The following is an 18801-nucleotide window of genomic DNA, read 5'->3' as shown; positions in this document are numbered from 1 at the left end:
TTTTCACCCACTTGCTATTTCTTTCCAGAGCACTTGATCTACAGAGTGAGTCACAAGCTCGAGAGCTCAATAAGGAATCAAAGTATTTGTGCTCGTTTGAAAGCACAAGCTTTTGAGTCTCAGATGATTGAAGTTTCATTCATAAGCTGTAGGCTTTCAACTTTCAACATTCTCAATTATCTTGCTATTTAGTTCTATAAATGTTGAATAAAAATTATGTGTGAGAATAATACAGGTATCCACTGCAAGCAACCATGGTTGCGTTTTCAATTTGTGCAAAGTATGTGGTGTTCACTTAATCGTATGTATTAAAGAAACACTAACCTTGCAGCCAGCGATTAGGCAGTTTTGTGCCCTCGAAGCTCCCAAGCAGATCGCAGTCCTTCCAGATGAGGCTGCCATGCATGCTTCCAGGCCACATCCAGGTCCGCTGAATGATAGCAGTCCCAGCAGTGACATAGACTTGCACAGTTAGGGAGCACGGGTCCTTCCTACTTTTGTACAGGTGCTCCAAGTAATGATGAGGATGGATGTGCGAGTGTGTGCGACCGATGCATCACAGGACCTTAACAAGCCAGTGTCTGCGATCTGCTAAGAGCCAAAAATGAAATATTTGAAACAATCATTGAGAGCACTCACTTCTAATACTTCTTTGACGAATCTATCACTTCGTCAAAGTGACCAAAATCTGCTATAATCACTTTCTAATAAATTGATGCTTCATGTAAAATGTACGTACTGAAATATAAAAGTCCAAGTGAAGTATGGTGCTACCACAGCGGTAATCGTCTATAGAACTAATTTTCCAAAGTAACATATATTCCTTAAGTGCAACCTGGCTCCTTGAAAATAAATGTACATTAAATTTCCAACTATCAAACGTGGTAAATTGACAGGCCCAATCTCATAATCAAACAAAGGCTCACTTGTACGAAATCACTCAAAACTTCTGAAGCATTTCCTCTATAATATATGTCTGTATATAATAGTAGTAGTAAATTTTTCATGCTTGAACTTACCATACATTACATCTGATGGGCTTAAAAACTTGCACACGATATAGTACTGCGTGAATAGCAACAAATTTAGTTCTGCTAGGTCAACTCACCGATGGCAGCATTTAGTGGCCATCGGTGACATGAGAAATAGAGTGTGCTCTACGGATAACAGGCAAAGGTCACCTGCAGACTGGAAGCTGCCGATGACAGCAATGAAAGGCTGGCCAGGCGTGCATGTTCATTGATATAGTGTAAGAACTGGCCAGGACCGGCTGTTGCCAAGGCTCTAGTGCCGTGCAAAACTATGGTCAGACGAACTCGGAAACCTGTAGTTAGCCGGTATTGGCCTATACCTTCATTCAAAGCAAGGCACCGGTGAAATCTTTGCTTTTTCTTGGGGCCGGAGGCAAGCTTGACGTTGACGAGCTCTCGCTGCGACATAGAACTCTCAAGTTCTTACCGAAGAACAGTCTAGGGGCGCTGCCAAAGTAACACGATCTATACCAGAATGTAGCATCTCGCCGTTTTGGTTCATCACATCACAGCGCTAGGACTATAGTTATCACAAAAAGGAGAAGTGACGAGTTAACAAACAAAAGCGCCATGCTCCACCACCGCATCTTCGCAGGGCGAAACAGTTATCAACGCTGTTTCTCAATTTTTGGTCACACGTGCACAGCTTCTTCACAAGTCTTGGAACGTCAACACAGCACCACTGTTCTCAACGAACATCGTTCCACTTCCGAACACTAGATTGCTCACAATGAAATAGAAGTGTGCAGGCTAACCAGTAGCGAAGCAAGAAGCGAACACAGACCGTAGTTCATACGCTTCCGTACGTACTTGGGGTAACTGAAATAACGTGTCAAAACGCTGTCAATCCAAAATGTCGCACAGCACCCAACAAAGAGACTGGAAAGTCAAGCAAACGGACTGTTACCGGCACACAAACACACATTGCAGGCTTCTCGAGTGCTAGTTGCCGTCGATACACCGGCACCGATCTCCGCTTGATAAACACACCGACGCAGAGTCTTCGCTGCACTTCACCGTACACCATTGCACAGCCGCAGCTTTCCGCACTGCTTACACGCACCGAAAGAGCTGCCATAATCACAACGCAACTGGTCGAACGCTGAAGTAACTCATGTGAAAAGCCTTTGCTAAAATTCGCACCGACCGATATGTCGTTTACGACGCCATGTTGTTTTTGACAACTGCGCAGCATGTAAGAGAGCTCTTAGAAAGTACTTGCGCAATTTTCACGGCCTGAGAAAATTTGCTCTTATGTGCGAGGGTGGTGATACGACGAACACGACAGGCGTGCCCGATAAAAGAAGTGTTTTGGCAGGGACACGAGTAAGCTGATGTAGAGGATAAGGCTTCACAACCAATCACAAGCTGTGCCTGTTGGCCAAGCCGTCGTCTGCTCGCGTTTGTCGTTCTTTTCGATCAGAGCATGCGACGGGGGATTCGCCTTCGCAACGCAATTATTCCCAGGTCAAGTTGTTGCTGCGTCACATAAAATAGATGTCAGTGGCTCGCTCTACTTTTGAATGATGTTCGTGTGCCAACGTAAACAGCTGGTAATTGTCGCAGGGACAAATTCTGCCAAGGTTTGCTCCTGAATCTTGAGGGTTTGCGTATTTCCGGTGTCATATAAAGTTACTAGGGTCATTTTATTCCGACTGCTTGCTATACTATCACGGTCTATATTGGTTTCTGAACAGTGAAGGTGAAAATGCTTGATTTGTTTGTAGTTCCATGCGTAATCACGCACACCGCTAATACGTTTCGGTTTACAAAGTAGGCTTCGTTCCAGATTGTCCCAACGTTTATTGACAGCTGTAATTCATAGACTGCACCCATTTGACAGTTAGAGCCAATGGAAGTACTCTAAAGCACAAGCTTTATGAAAAACTCACTAAATAGTTCCTCTCATTTTTTGTTTCCAATAGCGTGCAAGGAATGTGCTTCCATTAACCTCTTTGGTGGTTAATCCTTGCCTTCTTTGGTGGTTAATCCTTGCCTCCACCAATGAGGCAAGGATCTCGAGTCGTACTTTCAAATGATTGAGATGGGGTGCAACAGAACAACATAACATATAAGGCTGATCCTATGCCGTGCCATGTTCGAATGCACCAACCATTCACGTAGCACAATGGTTTTCATCCAACCAGAAATTTTACATGCATAATTTTACGCCATTGACACCCAATAGAATTCTACAACTACTGTGACTTCAAACTTATTGGACGACGGTGGTTGTCAACACCATCCACTGCATACAAGGGAAAGAACAGAAGAAACTCAAAGCGCAGAAAGAAATAAAAATGGACTAGCAGTCATCAGGCAGCCCTTCATGGGCATAAAATAACTCAAAACCAGCCAGGGCACCAAAGTATACCGCCTCGGCGGCAGGTTCTAAGTAGCCACATTGTTCCTAAGAGTGGCCCGGACCACTCTTAGCATTAGCATTTTCTCTCAGCCACGCTGTTTTTACGCAAACTTTTGCTTCATGAATCCACTTACAAGCACTTTTCGGTAACGTAAACAAATAGAGCACCTGCATCACCATCGCTGGCATGTTCCCGGGCAGGCGCTTTATTGGAGCGGCCAATGTGACAACGATGGCCTCTTACCACGTTTTTTTTTTCGTTTCGTGAATCGACTTATGCAACAAAATTTCTCTTGCGCAAATATGTTTTCGTAAGTGAGTTTCGTGAATCCGGCCCCTGCTTAACGTCGTAGTAGGCGTCGTCTCATAATATATATATATATATATATATATATATATATATATATATATATATATATATATATATATATATATATATATATATATATATATATATATATATATATATATGGTGTGTATTTTCTAAGACGGCGTTCAGGACCCTCAAGACTATTCTTCATTGCCTTGAGTATGTGCCCCACAAGCCAAGCTGGAGTGGTTATGATGACTATCTACAGATGAGAAGATGGGACGCATAAATAATGCTCAGACCTATTTACGAAGAGCACATGAGTAAACGGCCGACCGAGAATTAGGCGGGAAAGATACGGCGAACAAAAGATTTTAGACGTGAAACGTGAACTATCACGGAGGCACGGTAATGACGGTCTGAGTGAACCCTCGACGGGAGTGACAAGGTAATTCACAAGAAACGTTCGTTCACAAACTACGTAAGGTCTGAGAGAGCGTGACTGAAACTTTTCAGACGATCTGGGTGTACGAACAGGCCTCCCAAGTAGTACTTCATCTCCACGACGGAAGGTGATGTCTCGACGAAAGCAGTCATCGCGTTGCTAGCGGTCTTGTTGACTGGACTCCGTGTTGAGTCGCGCACGTTGTAGTGTGTCAGTGAGCCTGGAGAGGAAATGTTCTGGTGTAGTTGTGGACGTTATTGACCTTACATTGAAGGAAGAGGTGTCGATGGTGAATGTCGGCGCACGACCGTAGACAAAGAAGGAAGGTTAATACCCGGGGGTTCATTGAACAGCGGTGTTGTGTTCAGACGTTACGAACGGCAAGATTTTGTCTCAGTTATCATGGTTCGGTCCGATGTACATAGATATCATGTCGGTTAAAGTCCGGTTGAATCAATCTGTCATACCATTTGTCTGTGGGTGGTGAGCGGATGTGGTCTTATAAACTGTGCCACAAGTTTATTGAATTTCGTCAAGAATTGTGGATGAGAAGGCTTGCCTCGGTCACTCAACAACACGCGAAGTGCACCATGACACAACACAATGACTTCTAAAAAGAGAGCGGCAGCGTCTGAGGCAGAACTAGTGCGTAGAAGAGAGGTATCCGGGTATCGTGTGAGGTGGTCGACGGCGGTGATGATCCAACGGTGGTCCGCTGGCGTTACGGGGGTGGTCCGACGAGGTCTATTCCAAAAACGACAAAAGGTGCATCGGGACATCAAATGGGATGTAATAGGCTAGCAGAAGCTGAAGTTGGTCAGATTTGGGTGCACGTTAAAGAACCCCAGGTGGTCAAAATTTGCGGAGCCCTCCACTTCGGCGTCTCTCATAATCATATCGTGGTTTTGGGACGTTAAACCCCACAAATCATCATAAGCTGAAGTTGGTCGTTTCCGGCGTTGAAAAATTGCGTAAGAAGCGACATAATGAGCCACAAAGGTAGAAAGACCAGGCCAGAAGAAGCGGCTCCTAACCCGGTTGTAGGTCTTCCGAAATTATAAGTGTCATGCTGATGGGTCATCGTGCAATGCTTCGAGGACTTGTTTTTGCAGTGAACGTGGAAGTACTGGCACCCACCGATGCCAACCCGCCATGTAAGTGTAGCGCTGCAGCACACTGTTTTCTAGCTTGAACTGCTATAGCTGACGACGTAGTCTGGCATTCGGTGGGGAAGGCGAGCCATTAAAGTACCCGATCATGCAATTACAGTAAGGGTCGTCACGTTGGTACATGGCAAACTGAGCGCTGCTGTTTAAAGATAGTGACTTAGCAACTGCCAAGTGTGGTAATGTGAGTGCACGAAGAGGAAGCCGCTTGATCACCTGAGGGACATTGAGGATGCTTGGTTGGAGATGAAAGTGGCATAGGGCAGCGAGAGAGAGCGTGGGCATCCTGACGCTGTTTGCCAGATCTGTACGCAACGTCATAGGTGCACTCTTGCAAGCGAAGTATCCAGTGGCCTAGGCGCCCAAGCGGATTCTTTCGCTTTTCGATCTTATAAAGTATGATCGAAATTTTTGTGTGGCCCAAACGACAGCGAGACCTGCCTGTTTTGTTATCTAGTAGTTCTTCTCCGAAGGTGTTAGGGTGGTTCACACTGAGCATTCTGGTCGCGGAAAATGCGCCGAGTTCGATATCGCGGTGACGAGATCCGCCAAAAGGGCCCTTTCCGCACCAACTGCTCTCGAAACAATTTTCGCCGCTTCGGCCACCGAATCAATCGCCGCAGATCAATAGGAGCGCTAGTAAAGAAGTCCTGAAAAATGGTGACCAAGCCCTGCTCACTTGTCGAGTAGCTGTGCACGTAACTGAACGTTGTAACCAACCAGAGTTCAACCCACTGTGGGCTTACTCACTTCCATATTTTGTGGAAGAAGTGACCGAGCTTGTCTTCGAAGTGAGCGAGCATGTCGCGGTCTAGCAGAGCAAGATAAACCCACTAACGCTGCTGGCGTCGGCGGTTTTTTCTGCTCTTCATTTATTACAAGACAGTGACTTGCCAGAAAAGTAAGCAGTACTAGGTGCTTTGTGTTGCTTCTAATGAACGAGAATCATCGAAGTTTAGGCCACCGGATCGTGTATTGGTGCTTGCGAACCACGACAACAACCGGATGACAGCGCATTCACCCGCGTTAGCCCCGCGGTAGATGGCATATTCGGCGGCATGGCACGCGTCCAGTGCGAACGACTCTGCCTTTCGGCAGCAGGGGAATTCCGGTCACTGTAAAAAGTGGACGCTTCAGTGTGAACTAGGGGTTAATGCGTTGCTGGCATACGGAATTACTCGCTGACGTGAAGTGTCGTCGCGCTGGAGGAGGACAGCTCCGATTCCATGGCAGCTGGCATCTGTTTGCTGAAAAGTGGGTGCACTCTCATCGAAGTGACGGAGGACGCGTTCAGATGTCAAAGCACGGGCTTGGCAAGCGCATTTGCACTCGTAAGTCCAAGTGAAGGCCGTTCCCGACTAGAGAACCTTGTGTAACGGCCCCGCAATGGCAGCAGAGTGATTGTTGGAGCTGCGGAAATAAGACGCCAGTCCCAGGCGGCTTGAAGGGGGCGTCCGGAACATCAATGAAGCAGAACCTCCACCAAATGTCACAGGGTCGTGATGTCGACAAATAAACAGACAGTAAGATGAAGGTTAAACTGTTTATTTGGGTGAACTTGTGCTCGGTGAACGGCAAGTTGGATCACAGCAGCAGACCTGCACCGATAGCAAGGAACCGATCGTCAGCCATCGATCAACTGACAAGCGGCACAGCGCGTCGGAATTTATACACTTGCCGTCGAAAGTTCTAGCGTTATCGCTAGTGGTGACGTAGCCTTCAGAATAAATTGTATAGTTCGCGGAGTGGGCGTGATCTTATAAAAATGACCAACTACAGTCCTGGAGCTTGTCGAAGACTGCTGGCGCTGTTTGCGATAAAAATTACGTAGTGTATTGGGGCGATAACAAAACTTGAGAACAAGAATGTGGCAATATATATATATATATATATATATATATATATATATTATATATATATATATATATATATATATATATATATATATATATATATATATATATATATATATACCAAAAACAAAAGTGATGCTGGGTCCGGAAAAGATTATCCGTATAGAGAAGAAGACGCACGTACGAAGTGATTTTATTGACGTTTCGGCCCTGGGTCCAGCCTGCATCAGAATACAGTTTATGGCACGAGTGCTGTTTATATACATGTGCATATCAATAAGATACAAATATGAAAACCGGCACAAAAGGTGATATATGAGCATATATATATATATATATATGCAAGTAACACAATATGAAGGGCACCTAATCTACGAGTAAAAAGATATTGCTTCCACGCGCGAGCACGTGGCGAGCACGTAGTTTACAAATAAAAGATAAAACGCATAAAAAATAAAGCACATATCATGAGGAGTAGTGCGACCAGTAAAAGCAAGGAAAAAAAGAAAAAAACTATAAATTACTAATAAAAAGACAAAGACGTTACAAAGCTGCTACGTAATCAACGAATACAGACAATGTAGTGCGACTTGCTGAGCAAGCTTGAAAAAAGATGCACAGGGTGATACAGGTTACGCAGATAGGCAACTAAGTTTTCCTACGTTTTCATTCAGACCAGATGCGACGGCGTCGAATTTTTAGATGAATGATTCACGGGCTTCTCTATCATAATTTGTGCGGAAACCAGATTCTAGTAATGGGACCTGTAGATTTTCAAAAGAGTGGCCAGGGAGGTGCACGTGTCTTGAAATGGGCAAGTGGGGCAAGGTGTTAGCATGAGAATCATGGTTGTTAAAACGCAGTCTAAAAGGCCCTTCTGTTTGACCAATGAACTGTATTTCACATTGCGCACATTCTATCATGTATATCACGTTCTTAGAATCGCAGTCAAGATTGCCTTTGATTTTTAAGGAAAAGTTGGAACCTATACTGGTGACCTGTTGGCATGTGCGCATGTACGGGCATACTTTGCATCGCCGTTTTTTGCAAGGGTGGCACCCGATCGTGTCAGGACTGTCTGCTTTCGACGATGAGAGTATGTCTCGAATAGTTATAGCTTTGCGATACACTGCTTTAGGTGGTTCGGTGAAAATGGTTCTTAAGCATTCACTTTGCATTAGATTATTGTGGTGCTTTCTCAGCACATTCAAAACACGCGGAACTGACGCAGAATTGGTAAGGACTAAGTTTGTCTGCGGTGAGGGAGTCGAGTTTTTGATTTGTGGGGTTTAACGTCCCAAAATGTCGAGTTTTTAGCAGCGCACAACAGCGTTCTACGATTATGCATGTTGGCACGTTTTATTGCGTCATCAATTAATTGCGGCGGATATTTTCGTTTGACTAGAGCATCCTTTAGTGTTCTGCAATTTTTTCGAAACTCTGATTGCTCTGAGCAGATTCTTTTAAACAGTAGGGCCTGATTGTAAGGTATGCTAGTTTTGCAATGTTTCACGTGGATACTGTCAAAGTGCAAATACTGTTGCCGGTCTGTAGGTTTCCTGTTTAGAGCTGTGGATAGCTTATCATTTACAATCGAAATGCTTGCATCAAGAAAACTAAGCGTTGATGTGGAATAGGTATGAGAAAATGATATTGATGGATGGGCATCATTAAAGTCAGATATGAAGGAAAGCAACTCCTGTTCACCATGCGGCCAAATAAGGAAAATGTCATCAATGTAACGTTTATAATAAAAAGGTTTTAGCGCGCGGGTTTGCGAAAATTCACTTTCAAGCTGGCTCATGAATATATTGGCGTAGTTGGGTCCAATACGCGTACTCATTGACGTGCCGCTAACTTGGACATAGTGTTGCCCTTCAAATTGAAAGTTATTTAGCTCTAAAATGAGCCTGAGCAATACTGCTAATGTGTTGCTGTAGATAAATTTACCCGGTGATGCTGCTTCATAGGACCTGGCGACTGCCGCTATTCCGTCTACATGCGGAATGTTGGTGTATAAAGACGCTACGTCTAGCGTGATCAAAAGGAACCTTGAGGAACAATCAGATCAATTATACCAGAAACAAAGTCGGTAGTGTCCCTTACGTAAGACGGAAGCGATGCTGGGATACTAGTGACCAGAGAATCGACATAGCTGGACAATTATTCTGTGACAGTACCCATACCTGAAATAATGGGATGGCCGGGGTTGTTTATATTGTGTATTTTAGGCAAAAGGTAAAAACGACCAGGAACAGGACTTAGGGGAATAAGAGAATAAATCGCATTTTCAGGCACCTTTTTGTTTTCCAGAACCTCTAGCAAAGTGCTCTGGACAAGATATTAAAATTGTTCAGTGGGGTCGTGATCCAGACGCTTGTAAAGACAACTCGCATCTGCGAGTTGTCTTTGGGCCTCTGCTTCGTAATCAGACTTAATAATTACGACAACAGCCCCACCTTTGTCCGCAGGCTTCATGACAATGTCGTTGCGACAGGACAAGGCATTTAATGCTTTCATTTCACTGGTAATTAGGTTACGGTGAAACGGCGTTTGCTTTCGATACGACTGTAGTACGTCCCGTTGTACAGCTTTGATATACATATCTAAGCATCTGTCTCGTTGTGAGGGCGGTACCCAACGTTTTCAAGAAGGTAATGCGCTTGTGGAACCATTCTTATTTTGCCGGTCATGAAAAAACTTGTGCAAGCGTAAGTTGCGGGAAAACTATCCAAGTCTTTCAGTGACTGAAATTCACTGTGTCCGCCTGTGGCAGGACAGAAATTAAGACCGCGGCACAGAACACTGCGCCCCTCAGCAGTTAGTACAATGTCCGAAATATTTACTATATTGTTCTGCTCCTTGACGATATGTTTGTCAATGGAAGGGGACAAAGAAGTATCGGGGTAAGCTTGTACCGGATTCGTTTGCAAAGGGACGTAATTGCATGCATTGTTCTGGCTAGGGCACCAAACACCGTCACGCGACATTTTCTTGACTTTCAATGTATAAATTTCACGATGCTTTTTATATGCGAATGCCTCTAGTGCGGCGAATTCATTAGACGAGAGGCTTAAATTTGCTGACATTTGATTTTGTTGGTGCAAGATTTTTTTTGCTTGAAGAACGATAATGATCAAGGTAACTCGAGTGAGTTGTAGTGAAGCATTTCTTAATATATCGTCCCACCTATCTATATTTTGCTGAGACATGTCAGATAAGGCTGGTTTCACAATGATACGTAGACCCTTAGGTGCAACAGACGCGGTTAAGTAGGTGTTCAAAGTATCTACATGTAGGTCGTTGCGAACACATTTTTCTACAACTTTCCGTAACCTTAAAAATGCCTTTGAAAAGAAGCAAGAAGTGTTTTTACCGGGTGACAAAGTCTGTAGCCAATCAGCAGGTCCCTGTCGCACGGTTTGGGTATGGCAGCGAAGCTTGTAGCGGTGGCCACTGGCTGAGGGATCTGGAGGGTCCTTTGCTGAAGGCGAAGGTCCAATTATTTCTATAATTGTATAATTTGTATAATCCTTTGTAATGCGAAGGTCTTTTATTTGTAAACAACGTGCTCGCCACGTGCTCGCGCATGGAAGCAATATCTTTTTACTCGTAGATTAGGTGCCCTTCATATTGTGTGACTTGCATATATATATATATATATATATATGCCCATATATTGCCTTTCATGCCGGTTTTTATATTTGTATCTTATTGATAAGCACATGTATATAAACAGCACTCGTGCCATAAACTGTATTCTGAGATGAAGGCCGGACCCACGGCCGAAGCGTCAATAAAATCACTTCGTACGTGCGTCTTCTTCCCTATACGAATATATATATATATATATATATATATATATATATATATATATATATATATATATATATATATATATATATATATATATATATATATATATATATATATATATATATATATATAGTACGAGATGCGGGGCTTATGCGCCAGCGTTTCGCATGCGTTCGTGTCCCCGCGGTCAGCGCATTGAGCAGACGACTGCCGTAGAACGCTCCTACAAGTTCGCGCACTCATTGTGCTCATCTACTCTACCGCGCCTAAGCCAGCGTTTCCAAACACTCCCACAGAAACAGGCAGAAGACCACAAAATAATGCTGGTCAACAAAGCAACGCTGCTCACCTGCTGGGGGGTCGAACTTGTTTGGGCACGTCATGTGCACGTCACCTAATGGTCTGATGCGGGACAGGGTGGAGAAGAGATTGGGCTAGCGAAGGCTACGCGGAGGAGCGGCAAGGGTTTCGAGCTCGCCTCCTCTCATCCTCGTTTCGCGCCGCTTCAAAAAAACGTGTTTTCTTCGCTCGTGGTGAACCGATTCAAAAAATTTTTGTGGCAAAATGTTCCTTATCGAACACAGAACAACTTCCATTAGGAATGTGGCCTGGTGAGTGGCCCTTTAATGAAACGGGGCCCCCATCGGAACGCCAACTAAATGAACAGTTGTATCTAAGGTGTATATATATATATATATATATATATATATATATATATATATATATATATATATATATATATATATATATATACATATACCCGTCCTGAAAACCTCAAAACCCCACCATGTTTTCAGTCTTTTTCATTTTTTTTCTTCTTTTTCAGCTCCCGCCTCTTTTTTATATTCGTTCATCTTTTCATTCAGTCCCCTTCCCTCCTGTCTTAACAGCATGTAAGAAAACGCAGAAAATTTGTAAATATTGTTACGGCGTGAAGAAGACGAGACTCGCGTCGAAACATCGGGCAAATAAATAGTTATGTGAAAGCGCGTTTACTTCCACACTTGAAACCTTTCGGAAACCTAAGTTATTCCTCAGTTTATGTATCTATATATATGGTGGTCACCTAATACTAACTGTAATAAGTAAATTTTTAACCATTTGCGATCATGGTGGAAAAAAAAGGGAGAACCTTAAGAAGGCTGACCAGTACAAGCACCCAAAGCGAATACACGCATGGGTACTTGTAGAAATTCTTGTTTATCCAAATTTAATCAGAAATTGTATTTCTTTACGGCAATATGCTTCTTTTTAGTGTACGGAGAAAGAGCACGCGATTCTGTGGCAGACAGATATTTTTAAATGCTAAAGAAGCAATGGCAAACAATATGCTGTATCGAAAATATTTTATTCTCTTATTTTTGCGCAGTCATACATAACTGGTAATTACGCGATAGGTCACTTTCACGTCATTTGTTGCCTCGCGTAACAAGCTGCTGCTGTGCACATCACCAAGAGTGTTTACACCTATATATACAGCTAACGACCATTTCGAAACAAAGCAACGGGGGATGTTTCAGCGTTTTAAACACCCGCATTTTGTTGTTTGAAAGGAAAATTGTGTTTGCACTGTTTCTACTGGTGTATTTACGTAGGGGCCTGGGGGCCCGTAATGACATTTTAGTACAAATACAGTGAATGTAAACAATGTACCAGGTCCCTCACACCACAAACTGTGCATATTCAAAGAAAAAGGTTCGTAAGTGTATAATAGGTTAATAACAGTTATACAACAATAGCAATATTCATAATAATTGCACGCTCCAGGTACAGTGTTCTGACTATAGGAAAATAAAACCAATTATAATATGCGCATCGCTTAACATATAGGAAAAAGTGTAATACTTAACATGAAAGTTATAACAGCAATCATTCCTTCAAAACAACATGGGTGATCCCTCTGTGGGAAGAATCGGCATATAACACGAAACTAAAACTCGCCTTTACAGGGGTCATTGAATGTTTGATGTACAATGATAAGAGAAATTTTGCCAAATGTATGTTTCGGTGTTTAACAGCTATGGCCGCATTCACCGTGGATGTTTCCTCGTTGACGTTTGGTACATGTCCACCCTACGAGTAAAATCTATGATAAATTTAATAAACACACTATTCTGGTACCTGTGGATGGTAATAGGCAAAGTATATTCACAGAAAAATGCGTGATAGCTGGAGAAGCATCGAATAGAGGACGCGAAAATTGGGCTTAGGGTGCCATTCCTCGACCTGTTAAAGCGCGGTCGAACTTCGTGGTATCTGAGAATGCGTGTCGTGTCACCTTTGTGTATGAAAATTGATATATGAACGTGCGAGTGTGTCGATAAAGTTGTCTCGATATATATATATATATATATATATATATATATATATATATATATATATATATATATATATATATATATATATATATATATATATATATATATATATATAAAGAGTTCGTGGGCCATTGGTCTTGATAAACATTATCGCATGGGCTGTGCGCGCGTCACCAATTCCGAGCAACAATTGCTCCTCCTCTTGGGGCCCTTCTCATCTCCATTTGACATCGCGAAGTTGAATCTGTGATGCATAGTGCAAGTCGTCATCCTACGATTGTTAGATCGGCTTCTGGTTAGCCAGCTGGTGCCTCTCCGTGCTTCTTTTTGTTCAATGTGTTCGGTGGCCGCGGCTCCTCATCTCGCGCGGTGTTGCTCGGGCGTGGCGTGTCATCGTGCGAGACCACCACGTTGACGATCTTGTGAAGGCATGAGCCAAACACACGTTAAATTGGACAAAGCTGCATTGACTCAGAACAAGAATCCAATACACTGTAACAAGACGCACGAGCACGAAGGTTGTCGAAGAAGGTCTCAACCGCGCAAACGACAGGATGGAATAGAAGAAACGAGAGCAGAACGTGCTGTTCTTGTTTCTCGTCTCTTCTATCCCCTCTTGTCATTCGCGCTACCATGCAGCAGCAACAAACCCGATCAAGCATTTTCTGAAGGTTGTATGTTTCGTCCGTCGTTGTGGAGCAATGGTTATGGTGTTCGGCTGCTGACGCGAAGGTCGCAGGTTCAATCACGGCCGTGACTGTCACAATTCGACCGCGACAAAATGCCACCGGCCCGTTGTGCGATGACAGTGCAGGTTAGGGAACACCAGATCGTTGAAATTACCGGAGCCTTCCACAACGGCATCTCCCGTAATCATATCGTCGTTGTGGACTGCAAAACGTATTGGTACTTTTAGGGTGTGTGTTTTTTTTTCTACAACTCTTTGCATGCTCCATCAACCCGTTATAGTGGTCTAGTGGCTAAGGCATTCGGCTGCTGACCCGAAGGTCGTGGGATTGTATTCCCGCATTGGCGCTTGCTTTTTCGATAGCGCGAAAATGATTGAGTCCCTTCTGCTTAAATTTAGGTGCACGTTGAAGAAATGGGCGGAGCCCTCCACAACGGCGTGACCCATAATCATATAGTCGTTTCAGAACATTAAAGATTGAGAAATATTTAATAATAATAATAATAATAATAATAATAATAATAATAATAATAATAATAATAATAATAATAATAATAATAATAATAATAATAATATATCACTTTATTATTATTACTATATATTAAAATATTATCATATTTATTGCATGCTCAACTTGCTAATACATGCGCCAGCTTCAATTCCAGAGGCTTTTGTAGGGTCTCGCATACAAGAAAGTTTTTCGGATGTCACATGAATATAGCCTGCAGAATTACGCTATCAGGCGGTGCTTGTTACACAGAGAAAATTGGAAGATGCTTGCGTGAACCAACGTGTAATGTACTCTATAGGGTGCACAGCTTTCTTGATGCAGCGTGTCAGTCGGCAAGCTTGCCGTGAGTTCTAAAAGACAGTTCTAATGCATAAGCACCACAACCATTGCAGCCGTCGATTGATTGAAACCTATGCAGGAATGGGCGCGAGAACTCGACAACAGCTTCAGCAAGTCATTCATTGCCGTCTTAGAAAAAGAACAAGATTGCCCGAAAAAGGCCGCGAACAGTCACTGAGTCTGTGCCTACTTGCCTATAACAATAGGTGTCCAAGTATTATTAAAGTTGTTAATTGCCAACTTGCTTTTTGTGACTTACTGTTTTGGTAGCCTACTTATGTGTCAAGAATACACTTTCAGTTGATTTTCTATGCTCGTCCCCGTCAGCTATTGGTCATTGTTTTCTTCTGCCTAATATATCTGGAACAGTGCGTCACCGTATCACCAGGGTCTGTTTCTTTCACTATTCCCTCACTCAAGCTTCTTTACATCTCCTCACGATTATGCATATCTCACCGAACGACCCATCCTTTATTAGTCGCATGCACACCTGCTCGCACTACTACCTTTGCCACACCATTTTTTTTTTCGCGCAGCAGTGAACTGGAATGGCCTCCCCGTGACTTTGCGACCATCACGTGTTTATTATCTTTTGCGAAAAACCAAACTGCATACTTTTCGTCATGAAGATTATTCTCTGTAAACAGCATTTCTTGACATGTGGTGTTAACGTCGCAAAACCACCGTATGATTATGAGAGACGCCGTAGTGGAGGGCTCCAGAAATTTTGACCACCTGGGGTTCTTTAACGTGCACCCAAATCTGGGCACACGTCCCTACAACATTTCCACCTCCATCGGAAAAGCAGCCGCTGCAGCTGAGATTCGAACCCGCGACCTGCGGGTCAGCAGCAGAGTACCTTAGCCACTGGACCACCACGGTGGGGCAAATAAAAACCACATTTCTTGAAGCACCTCATATGTAATAGCCCGTAACCTTGCTCTATACGGTAATAAAGTGAAGTGAAAGTTCACTTGATTTTGTGCTCATCTATAAGGTGATGTGTTTTTTTTTCAACTGCATATGGCGAGTTTATCCACGTGTCCGCTGACTGCCAAATAGCGAAGTGGTATGAGCAAATTTGTTCGTGATCAATGAGTAAGGAAGTAGGAACATCGGCCGAACCATTCATGTGACATGATAGGTGAAATAAGGACTCGGGACTTGACAGTACACACTGGCTGGACATTTTTAGCGGTGCTAAAAGAATATCCAAGCGTGACGTCTCCACCATAACGCGGGCGAGATTGTTCCTTTTCAGGCTATCAACCTGCGTAGGAGTACACTCCGTCCTCATCCTGACTGTCAGATGTACTTCGACATAGGTGGCTCTGAGCCATAGCACTCCATCTTACGGGGACAGCCGTTCTTATGAACTATGTCCTTTGTCCGACGAGAGAAGTTTTGGGACGTACCGCTTTCAATCCATATTGGCTCTAACTAATCTAGATTGGCTCTCAACTCCGTGGCTAATCTCCGTAATCTTCATTAACTTGCGTGATAAAAGCAGTCTGTGAATAGGGAATCGCTTACAAAAAGCGCCTTGCGCTGATGACTGAAACACACCTGCCAATAAAGCAACAGTTGTGGTCATCATTACTATTTACGAAAGCACCGATCCAATTATACCAAAGTTTGCTTTTCTTGAAAGAATAGTTGCACAAATGATGTGGACGTTATATATTAATATGTCCGCCATTTCAGGTTGTACATGTGTACCTCAATTAAGTGCCATCGCCTGTCACGCAGGAACCATTAGCGACCCACACAAGGTGCCCCAGGGTGCTTTAGACGGAAATTACAGCGATGACTTCATTGTCAACCTCATCATTTACACGCTCCACACCGGTGTCAAAGTGAACCTCGTGATGGAGGGTAGTTGGTCACTGGACACAGTCCAACCGAAGCTTCTCCAGCCTCCCTTCTACTTCCAGGATGCCACGGAGCCGTACATCAACTATGCCACGCTGGGTGTCACCATCGCCCAAGCGCTCTTCCAGCAGAGCATGTCACAATCGGTGAAAGACTCTAGTGAATTAGCCGCTTGCTTCGCCACGTATGGCCTCTCGCATATGCGAGTCGTGTTCGATGGGCGAGACTGGCCCAATTACCAGGGCCTCACCTGGTCCATCGAAGTGGCCCTGGACGCGGCGCTCGGAGCAGGTAGCCGGTCGGCTGAACTCGAGCGCTTCATGATGGTCCGCTTCGCCCGAACCTTCTGCGGTGAGGAGCCCGGGGCCAGGCAGCCCCTAACGTACGTCGTCAAGTCGTCGGAGACGTTCGCCAGGGCATTCGGATGTGCCATACCGCCCTTCCCCTACTGTTCATATTAAGTTTACGTGTTAGCCACGTTCAATTCACTACCGTGCTCGGGACATGGTAGAGCAATCGAAGGGGCGTTTATTATTTCGTTCGTAATATGAACTCTATAATTAAAATGTGCTCTTTCCGGCCTTATTGCAATGTTTGTCATAAAATGCAATTTGAGTGCTATGCTTTTCTTTGCTGAATCCTGCTACTGTTAATTTATTTGGTATTTCAACGTGAAAGTAACGAAACATCTCGGGGAAGTTAGAAATGTAACCGGTAGAATTCCCCCCCCCCCAAAAAAAAATTGAATGATTTATATGACCGCACGTCTCCCTTTCAAAGATTTAACTTGTTAAAAATATAAATTTAGTGCCAATTTTTTATTTAATTTTTTCTTTGACTCTGGCTGGCGTAAATAGACGTAATAAGCATACACGTAAGTCATGAATCATTGTGTAACGACGAGAGTTTCCCGAAAAGAAATCTAAGAAAAGCGCAGATGTCAATATACTATGACAATCATGCAGTTTCGTCTGCGACTAAATTCTTTGCCACCCTCAGAAAGTATTGGCATTAAAGTCGCTGCCACACGTATTGTGCGTAGTCAGGTGCCAATTATTGTAACTCACAATAAGGTTAAAGGTCCGCGACCTTTTCCTTCTCAAAGTCAGATGTGCTCAAGCCTGCCCCAATGAGGCCGCAGTCCAGACTCACGTCACGAGCTGGACGACCAATGGCTCCACCTTCGCAGAATAATGACGAGTGCTCGAGCCCGCCTATTCGTGTATTTATATATTTATTTAATGATAGAATAACTGCGGACAAAAAGTCCAAGCAGAGTGAGCATACATGTAACACATTAAATAACAAAATGAAACAATGTTGCAAAGCGTTTTTTACACAATTTCTTTGCATATAAGAGAGAGGGGTTATGACTTATAAAAAAAGTAACAATTGAACAACAAGGTGGTAATACAATTCTAAGGAAGTCATGGAAGAATAGTATTTACACAAATGGTTAAGTGCGTTGAGGAAATGCTTCGGTTAGTTTATTCCAATCATCTATTGCTGGTGGGAAGACGGAGTACCGAAAAGTATCAGTCCTTGCAAAGATTGGCGTTAAGGAAGGAGGATAGTGGTGTCGAGTGGGTCTGCTTAAGAAGGGGGATACGTATGCTGCGATGTGTAAGGGTAGCCTGTCGTTTACTATGTCTGAAATAAACTGTAGCCGATATTTTTTTCTTCGAATTTGTAATAGTTCTATACCATTTGCCGTTAGTAATGCAGTGGGGGAGTCGCTTGACATAAATTTGCTAGATATGAATCGTACTGCTTTTCTTTGAATTCTTTCTAAGTTTTGAACGTTAATTTTTGTGTGGGCATCCCAAACTATGGAGGCGTACTCAAGTTTAGGCCTAATTAAGGAAAAGTGGGAGAGGAGTTCAACACTAGGCGGAGCAGTCTTGAGCTTGTGGCGAAGAAGGCATACTTTACGGAAAGTGGCAGAGCAGATGTTATTTATGTGCAAATTCCAGGATAAGGTACTTGTTAACGTTAGGACTAAGTATTTATAGGAGGCTACTTTAAGTAAAGGTGCTTCAGCTAAATTGTATGTGTAGTCTAATGGGGCTTTTTTGCGCGTTATGGGG

The 18801-nt window shown here is 43.4% G+C and overlaps 1 protein-coding gene across 1 annotated transcript in view; it reads left to right on the top strand.

Annotated features, from left to right (window-relative positions):
• Positions 1 to 16691, top strand: part of LOC142765506 (uncharacterized) — a 253761-nt gene extending 237070 nt beyond the window's left edge. The window contains exon 10 of the mRNA XM_075866606.1: positions 16592 to 16691. The gene's annotated coding sequence lies outside the window, so the exon portion shown is untranslated. The remainder of the gene's footprint in view (positions 1 to 16591) is intronic.
• Positions 16692 to 18801: the final 2110 nt, after the last annotated feature.

The sequence above is a fragment of the Rhipicephalus microplus genome, chromosome 1 (assembly GCF_043290135.1).
Source record: "Rhipicephalus microplus isolate Deutch F79 chromosome 1, USDA_Rmic, whole genome shotgun sequence".
NCBI lineage: Eukaryota > Metazoa > Arthropoda > Arachnida > Ixodida > Ixodidae > Rhipicephalus > Rhipicephalus microplus.
The sequence above is the reverse complement of the archived record's forward strand: the minus strand, read 5'-3'. Positions and strand labels throughout refer to the sequence as shown.